Source organism: Anomaloglossus baeobatrachus, chromosome 4, assembly GCF_048569485.1.
Source record: "Anomaloglossus baeobatrachus isolate aAnoBae1 chromosome 4, aAnoBae1.hap1, whole genome shotgun sequence".
Lineage (NCBI taxonomy): Eukaryota > Metazoa > Chordata > Amphibia > Anura > Aromobatidae > Anomaloglossus > Anomaloglossus baeobatrachus.
Window position 1 is genome coordinate 600062173 of NC_134356.1, and position 9296 is coordinate 600071468.

Sequence of the window (9296 nt, forward strand, 5' to 3'; positions counted from 1 at the left end):
ATACATTAAAAAAATATAATTATTAATAAATAACCACAAATGAAACTCTAAAAATAAACGAAAACACGTCAGTAGTCAAAATGACTACATTCAGTAGTTCTAGTAGGTGTCACGAGTCCAGTAGTCCTAGTGTTAAAAGGGTGAACAGTGGCCGTTGTAAAGCATAAGGGAGAGTGAGGTGGTTATAGTTCATAAGGGGGATGATGTGCATGCAATTTTTTTTGGAGAAGATAATATGGAGCTCATGTGAAATAAGAGGGACAGTGTGGGGCTATATTTTTGCAGGACGTGCAGTGAGGAGCAATTATTTATTGAGGGATACTGCAAAGGACTGATATTTTTTATAGCCTGACAGTGTTATTTTTAAGGGTAGTGTTACGAGATGTGGTGCAGAAGTGCAGAAAATATGGAAATCTGTAGACACGTCCTGTGGATAACATTTACTGGGCTTAAGTAAATTTGGCCAATTTTATTTGCAAAATTACTCATTTTTTTCCCCCTCAAATTTTTTTTTCATGTTTTCTTTGCAGTAATACATTATCACATTCCAGTGTTCATCATATGCATTTTTTGTTTTTTCTCCTTCCCTCTACTTCAGTGCAACTGTTATTCTTAATAATGTATGCTATGTTAAGTTTGCAAAAGTTTAGACTCTAAAGCCTGCTTTACACGTTGCAATTTCGCATACGATATCGTATGCGATTTGCAATGCCCCCATCGTATGTGTGGCACGTTTAATTTGTTGAATGTGTCGCACAAACGATTAACCCCCGTCACACGTACTTACCCTTCCATACGACCTCGATGTGGGCGGCAAACATCCACTTTCTGGAGTGGGAGGGACGTTCGGCGTCACATCAACGTCACGCGGCCGCCGGCCAACAGAAGAGGAGGGGCGGAGATGAGCGGGACGTAAACATCCCGCCCACCTCCTTCCTTCCGCATTGCCGGCTGGAGCCGCGGGAGGCAGGTAAGCTGTCATTCAATGTTCCCGGGGTGTCACACACTGCGATGTGTGCTGTCTCGGGAACATTGAACAACCCGACGTGCAATTCGTCAAGATTCAACGACGTGTATGCGACGAACGTTTTAACGTTCAATCGCAATCGCACATACCTGTCACACACTACAATGTACCTTATGATGCCGGATGTGCGTCACTTACGACATAACCCCGCCGACAGATCGTAAGATATATTGTAGCGTGTAAAGCGGGCTTAAGGTTAGGAAGTGCCAGCAATTCTTCTATTTTGTATTATGGAGTCATGTCCTTTGTCTGCGCACTTCTCCCAGTGACCGCAGGTGTTTTAATTTTTCTATTGAAGGTTCTTTTCTAGCCCTTATAAAGAGGAGAGGAATGGCATGAAAAGAGGCAGAAATTTAAATTAGGACACAGCTGAGAGTTATCCCTTAACGTGGTGACTGGGCTCAAGTAAATTTGGCCAATTTTATTTGGAAAACACAGGTGTAATGTCAGCTGGCATCAGCCGTGGTATTAGTAATGGAGAGGTGTCTATGAGATACCCCCATTGCTAACCCAGTAGGTGTAAAGAGAAAAAAACATACCCAAAAATATTTTATTTAAAAAAACATCCCATGACTCTAGTCATCATTCTCATTCACTAATGTATTTGAAAAAAAAGCCATGAATTTCCAACGTAATCCAAAGAATCCGAAGTAGTCCACAAAAGCAAATGAGAAAAGCATAAAAAGAGAGACTTAAGTAAGTGAAGACAGGACACAATCCCTCATTAACCAATTTATTCCCAAAAGAACTCCCACAAAGCTTCAATATGATCCACATGGAGGTCCCAAGATGTTCCCCAACACAGTCACCTATGAAGCACATTCAGGAAACGAGCCCCATAGGCTTGAATAGGCTGACATTACACAGCTGGCATCAACTCCACAAATATTACCCCTATGGCCACCGCACCTGGACAATCGGGAAGAGCCAGGTAAAGTACCAGAATTGGTTCATCTTACGGGTATTTACAGCACTTTGCTAAAGTTTTCAAAAGTATGGCTACTGGGAACTTACACATATGAACAACATGTCGATATTTTAAACTAGTCACCAAATTGTGCTGATGACTTCACAAGCAGCCTTCATGCTCTTGTACCTAATATTATATAATGAGTCAGCCACATATGTTAGGTAATTATTCAGCAGAGGAGGTTGGCGCTTTTGTTGAGAAGTTTTTATTTATCTATTAATATGTTCTTTTCTCTTTTCCTTTGCTGCTTGGTAGGCGGACACAGTTTTATTTCAGTACAAGCCATTCTTGCCTTGTATAAAGATTCTTTTTGATGTAAAATAAATTTAGTTGGAACATGCACACCTCATTTCAGTGGGTCACAGCTCTACACAAATGGAGCGCCTGTGGGAATGTATTATTATAGTGTCGATGTTGTTTGCGGTGTTTTTATGTCTGTGAAAAGTTTTCAGATTCACAAACTTTTAGATCTGATACATTAGTTGTAATGATAAACATATTATAGTAAAATTTCTTGTGTAAATAGGTTACAAATGTTAATAAAATATAAGGGAAGGTAGAATATACAGATGTACTTAGAAAATCAAGCATGATTATGCAGGATGGGCATAAAATAAAGCACCTTCTTTGGTGTATAAAGCAGAGGTGTGTCTAGGCTTTCCAGCACCCGGGGCAAGAATTCAGTTTGGCGCCCCCCCCCATGTGACCAAGTATTCATATGTGATTTGCACACTTACAGTCACCTGATGACGAGCTGCTCTTAATAATTCACTCGATGTTCAAAGAGCAACGTAGGAAGAAAAGCTAATTGTCACATGCAGGTATGAAAATTATATATGAGTGGAGAGGCCATATGATGACTACTAGAACCAGAAGCAGAGCTGAATCCTGACAGGGAGTATATTACATGCTGCTAGGATTGGGTTAAACTGTTTAATTTTTTTAAGTAAAGGACTTCTCAAGGTTTGAGATAAAAATTTGCAGTCACTCTGTGACTGCAGACTTCTGAATTTTCACACTGCACACTGTCAGGATTCTCTGCTGCCGGCGGTGAGAGTGGGAGGTCACGAAACCGCAAGTATGCGATTTACATTCATGTGGTCATATGCTGACTAGACATGTATGGCCTCGCTCAATAAAAATGAATTGAGTAAGGCCGGACACGTGAAATCAGAATGTAGCCAGAAATATAAAAATCTCATACTTGCGCTCACATGACCGTCCACTCATGCCAATGCCACCGGAGAATCCTAAAAATGTGCAGTGCAAGCTGTGAGAATTCAGAAGCCTGCAGTCACCTAGAGAGACTAGAAACTTTCATCTCAAACCTGGACAAGACTTTACTTATAAAATTAAGCAGTGTAGCAGAATTCTAAGTAAAGGGGTTGTCCAATCTCACAATTTATGTATTGCTACTTATCTACAGGATAAGAACTAGTAACAGCACCAGAACCACCAGAGGTACAGAAATACATAATTAGAACCCCCATCAATACAGAAACATGGCATCACAACCACCAGCAGTACAGAAATACATCAATATAACCCCACCAATTCAGAAACAGCATCAAAACCCTCTTCAGTAGAGAAATAGATCATCAGAATCAAAAACATGGTACATCAATTGTAATGTCAAGTCAGACACATAGAAATTTCTATTGCAGGAATCTACAACTTCCAATACATCCTTAAAGGCAATCTGTCACCAGAATGTTAACACCTTATCTGAGAGCAGCATAATGTAGGGGTAGAGATCCTGATTCTAGCAGTGTGCCACTTACTGTGCTGCTTAGTGTAGTTTTGATAAAAAATCACTGTTTAATCAGCAGTAGATTATCATTACAGGACTGCTTGGCATGCTGCCAGGTAGATCAGCTCGGTATAACTGCTAGATCTACAGCAGAGAAAACATTGATTTTAGCAAAATGACAGCAAACAACCCAGTAAGTGAGACATCGCTGGAATCAGGGTCTCTGTCTCTACATTATGGTGCTCTCAGATGGTGGCACAAAAACCTGGTGACGGGTTCCTTTTAACAATGGTAAGTAGATACTTGGAAGTTAACAGTCATCATCAGACTGTGGACCATACAGGAACTACTGTAAGGCCTCAGTTCCACTTGCGTTTTGCACGGACGAGTGCAATCTGATAAAACATCCAGTGTCCATCTGCAATTGATTTTGCATGGTATATTGGCAAAAGAAAAGAATTGCAGCATGCTGCGAGTGTCAGAGATTCTCAGCTCACACACCCATACAAGTCTACAGGAGCGTGTGAAACATCGCACTGCATTTGGATATAATCAGAGTGCAGTACAATGTACGCAGAGAGGCCGTGGAGAAGGGGGAAATTACTCCCTCCCTTCATCTCCCTCACAGTCGCATGACACTCGGCTCATGCTCGCAGCAGAGCCTGAGCCGTCGGTCATTAGCATATTGCATCTGATGATCTTGAATGGGAAGCAATGCGCTAGTGGGACTGAGGTCTAATGATGAAAATTAGTCAGTATCACAAATAAACATTTACATTCAGGTACCTTATAGATGATGTTGTCTCTGATCAGAGTCATCTTGTCCAGACGCCATGATGACTTTTCACATCCACAGCTCGTCTCTGCAGACTTCTATCTTCTTCGCTCTTCTGCAGAACATCCTGACATGATACCATTAAAAATAGCAGAATGATTATAATACTCCTATATAAAAATATTGCCTTACTCTGTGCCCCTGAATAAATAATGGACCCTCACTGTATTCTTTGCACAAAACATGACGCACACACAGTCCATCTTATGGTACATGCCCTCCACAGTGCCCTCTACTTTCCATACTGTCTCTTCACACTGTCCTCTACACTATGTCCCCTTATACTGCCCAGTCTTTATACTGTGCCCCTCATCACACTCCCCCTTCTTGCTATGGCTTCACACTATCCTCTCATGCTATCCCCTTTCCTTGACAGCCGGACTCAGAGAAAAACCGGCTCCCGCTACGGGGGCGGCAAAATGCAGCTGCAGGTAGGGCCAGGTCCAGGTTTTTGTGGGCCCTTAGTGAAAGAGTCTCAATGGGCCCCATCCTCACATAGACACTCACATACACAAATATGTACACATACAAGCATACATACATATACAGCACTGGAGTGGGGGGACAAACAACTCTGGGGGTATACAGCACTGGGTTGGAGAGAGATACAGCTCTGGGGGTATACAGCTCTTGGGTGGTATACTGCACTGGAGTGGGCGACATACAGCACTGAGGTGGGAGACAAACAGCTCTGGGAGGTATACAGCACTGGGGTGGAGGACAAACAGCTCTGAGGGTATACAGCACTGGAGTGGGGGACAAACAGCTCTGGAGTATACAGCACTGGGGTGGGGGGAACAGACAGTTCGGGGGTGCTATTCAGCACTGGGGTCAGGGGACAGACAGTTCTGGGGGGTATACAGCACTGGGGTCAGGAGACAGACAGTTCTGGGGGGTATACAACACTGGGATCAGGGGACAGACAGTTCTGGGAGGTATACAGCACTGGGATCAGGGGACAGACAGTTCTGGGGGGTATACAACACTGGGATCAGGGGACAGACAGTTCTGGGGGATATACAGCACTGGGGTCAGGAGACAGGCCTTCTGGGGGTATATAGCACTGGGGTCAGGAGACAGACAGTTCCGCAGGGTATACAGCACTGGGGGGTTATAGACAGTTCTGTGGGTATACAGCACTGCAGTGGGGGGGATATTATAGGCAGTTCTGTGGGGTATACAGCACTGGGGGGCTTATAGACAGTTCTGGGGGTATATAGCACTGTGGTGGGGGATATTATAGGCAGTTCTGCAGGGTATACAGCACTGGGAGGTTATAGATAGTTCTGGGGGTATTTAGCATTGCGGTGGGGGGAATATTATAGGCAATTCTACAGGGTATACAGCACTGGGGGTTATAGACAGTTCTGGGGGTATATAGCACTGCGGTGGGGGGATATTATAGACAGTTCTGCGGGGTATACAGCACTGGAGGGATATAGACAGTTCTGGGGGTATATAGCACTGCGGTGGGGGGATATTATAGACACTTCTACGGGGTATACAGCACTGGGGGGATATAGACAGTTCTGGGGGTATATAGCACTGCGGTGGGGGGATATTATAGACAGTTCTATGGGGTATAGCACTGGGGGTGACAGGACATACAGCTCGTCGGCTCCTTTCTTCCTCTGTGCGTTGAGCCTAGAATGTATGGGCTCCTTCCAGGTAATGGGCGTGACCAGCTTCATGACAAATTAAGTCATACCTGGACGGAGCCCATACATTCTATCATCTAACTTTATCTGTGGGACGGCAGGGCAGTGCACGGTGCGTGTTATTTCCGCCCACAGACAAACTTAACCCCTACACAGCTGTGAAGGCTGCATTCAGGTGTGGATCTAAGAGCCTGCAGCTGCCTGCATGAGCGCTGCGGGCCCCAGAACTCGGCTGCGGGGCCGCAGCATACATCACCTTCCTTGCTCAAACGTGCTGAAGGCGGTCCCGGGCGCTGGGAGACTCAGAGTGCTGCATCAGGCAGCCTGACAGCGCCCCCTGACACTGCGCCCGGGGCACGTGCCCCGCCAGCCCCCCCTAGATACGCCTCTGTATAAAGAATAACATAATTACAAACAAAGCTAGCCAGGCAGCAACTGCAAAACATACCATATTTTTCAGATTATAAGATTCACTTTTCCTCCAAAAAATTTGGAAGGAAAGTGAGGGGTGCGTCTTTTAATCTGAATGTAGCTTACCAGGGTGGTGGAGAGGAGTCACAAGGGTCCAAGAGCTCTCAGTTCAAGCTCTCCTCTGTGCAGACGCCGGCTCCGGCCCATTGATCTCCCTCCAGCGGACTTCAGGTATATGGTGCCCGGAGGTGGCGCTTGCGCAGATGAGATCTCGGCTTGCCATTGAGTCTAGAGCTCAATCTGACTCTGGGCACCATTTTTTTGAAGCTCTCCCCGTCCGCAGCCGCCGCAGCCCAAGCCCCAGCACAACTGCCCCAGCACGGCAGCACCAGCCTCTGCCGCAGCCTGAGCCACAGCCTCTGCCACAGCAACTAATTAAAGAATGGATGTCTGGAACACCATGGTGTGAACAAGGTGCAAGACTCAAAAATATACAACTAAACAATAGGATAAAGAGTTGCACACCAGTCACAATGTATAGGGGAATAATGAAAAGCAGAACTGCTATGGGAATACTAGACTGAAAAATACAATGGACTATCTGAAAAAAGTGAAAAACATAAAAATGGTATGTGCATAACTGCTATGAATAATAGGAATGAGAGATGTTTAGCCATTGTATTGATCAATGCAAAGGAGCCCCAAAACCAAAAGTAAAGGTAATTTCCATTTTTGGGGTCCCTAATCTACGTGTAACCTCACCAGCAGTTAAAAAACTTGCTCTGTATGGGAAGCAAAGGCCCGAGCTAGATATGTGAAATAAGACACATGGCTATGGGTGGGGCAGGGTTCTCAGAAAATGCATACTAATTAAAGAATGGACGTCTGGAACACCATGGTGTAAACAAGGTGCAAGACTCAAAAATATACAACTAAATAAGCACAGTTGCCCCAGCACGGCAGCACCAGCCTCCACCACAGCTCGAGCCCCAGTCTCCTTTGCAGCCCCAGTCTTCGCCACAGCCCTAGTCTCTGCCAGAGCCCAAGCCTCTGCTGGAGCCCCAGCCTTCGCCGCAGCCCCAGCCTCCGCCGCTGTACCACCACAGCTTCCTGCACCACCGCTACTGCCCCCTCCAGTAAGACACCACCGGATTACTAGACGGACCCCATTTTTTTCACCTTTTCTTGCTCTGAATTTGGGTTATAATCCAGTGCATCTTATAAAACAAAATATACTGTACCTTTCTATTAGTTCAAATTCTTTTATTTTTTTGTTTAATATGGCTCAGGGAGGTAGCCATGGGTGAGGAACTCAGTTTCATGACCCTGGCTTACTACAGAAATAAGGTATTCCTGCCTGTGAGTCTGTGTTACAGTGGACACCTTCACCTTCGGACCGTTGCGCTCTGTCCGGCATCCAACCCCTTTGTCACCAGGTTGAGGAAATAAAAAAAGTGGGTAAAAACAAAGTTCTTTTTACTTGACAATAAACTGAGGTACACAAGGAAGCAGGCATTATACTTCAAAGACACTTTTATTTAATAAAGAGGCATGTTACTCATGGTTACAGATGACAGCACATTTCTTGTGTACGGTATACAGGCAGAACAGATACAGTGAACCTACATCTTTCTGGTACCAGGGCACATGGGTCAATGTCCTACACTGTAAACCCTGCACCCAGACTACTGACTGTGATCCCTGACAGGGGCCACTTCTAGAGCCTCTTCTTGTGTGCACAGCTGGGCAGATCCTTTTCCTCTCTAAGATCCCCCCACCTCTGACCGACACTGGACTTAGTTCCCTTCCAAGGCACTCTTTAGTAGGTTTCACCTATTTACCTATGTGCTGGATCTCTGTCGCCACCTAGGTTAGTTGCTGGACTTGCTGCCTTGTTCAGAACACACAAACATAAAATTGACTTTTCTGTGAATGCCCTTACTACACACTGCTCGCTCACTACATCCTAACCAACTGGAAAAACAGTCTCTTTCCCTGTACTCGAGGTTCTCCAATGTGGGATAATCCTAACATTAAGGCCAGAGTCACACTTGCAACTGCCTCGCGTGTAACTCGCGCGAGTAGCTCATTGAATCATCCGGCACGAACTCGCACTCTCCTGACAGGAGCGGGTCAGTTGCATGTATGTCTATGCAGCTGAGATGCTCCTGTCCTGAGAGTGTGAGTCTATGTTGGGTGATTCAATGAGAGACTCATGCGAGTTACATGCGAGGCACTCGCAAGTGTGACTCTGGCCTAACTGTCTCTGACCCTGCAGTCTTTTGCTGGGTAAACTTAACCTTTCACTCAGTTCTATTCAAACATAATACTTTACCAACACTGCTATGCTTTACAGATTAGCCTAACACACATTACATATCAACACTGCTACATCTTATACATTACTATGCCCTACATTAGACAGAAAATACATTACACATTATATCAATACGATTGGTATCTTGTGGGTAGGGGGGACATGACAGCCTGTCCATCTTCTTACACTTGCACTGCTAACACTTATGACTAGAGATGAGCGAACCGGTCCCGGTTCGGCTCGAGGTCGGCTCGACGAACGGGGGTCCCGTTCGAGTTCGGTTCGTCGAACGTTCGACGAACCAAACTCGAACGTATAGGCTATAATG

The 9296-nt window shown here is 45.1% G+C and overlaps 1 long non-coding RNA gene across 1 annotated transcript in view; it reads right to left on the bottom strand.

The window, feature by feature from the left end:
• LOC142304122 (uncharacterized) overlaps window positions 1–6242 on the bottom strand; it is a 7310-nt gene extending 1068 nt beyond the window's left edge. The window contains exons 1-2 of the long non-coding RNA XR_012753076.1: window positions 6191–6242; window positions 4534–4649 (exon numbers count right to left, since the gene is read on the bottom strand). This is a non-coding gene — a long non-coding RNA (uncharacterized LOC142304122). The remainder of the gene's footprint in view (window positions 1–4533; window positions 4650–6190) is intronic.
• Window positions 6243–9296: the final 3054 nt, after the last annotated feature.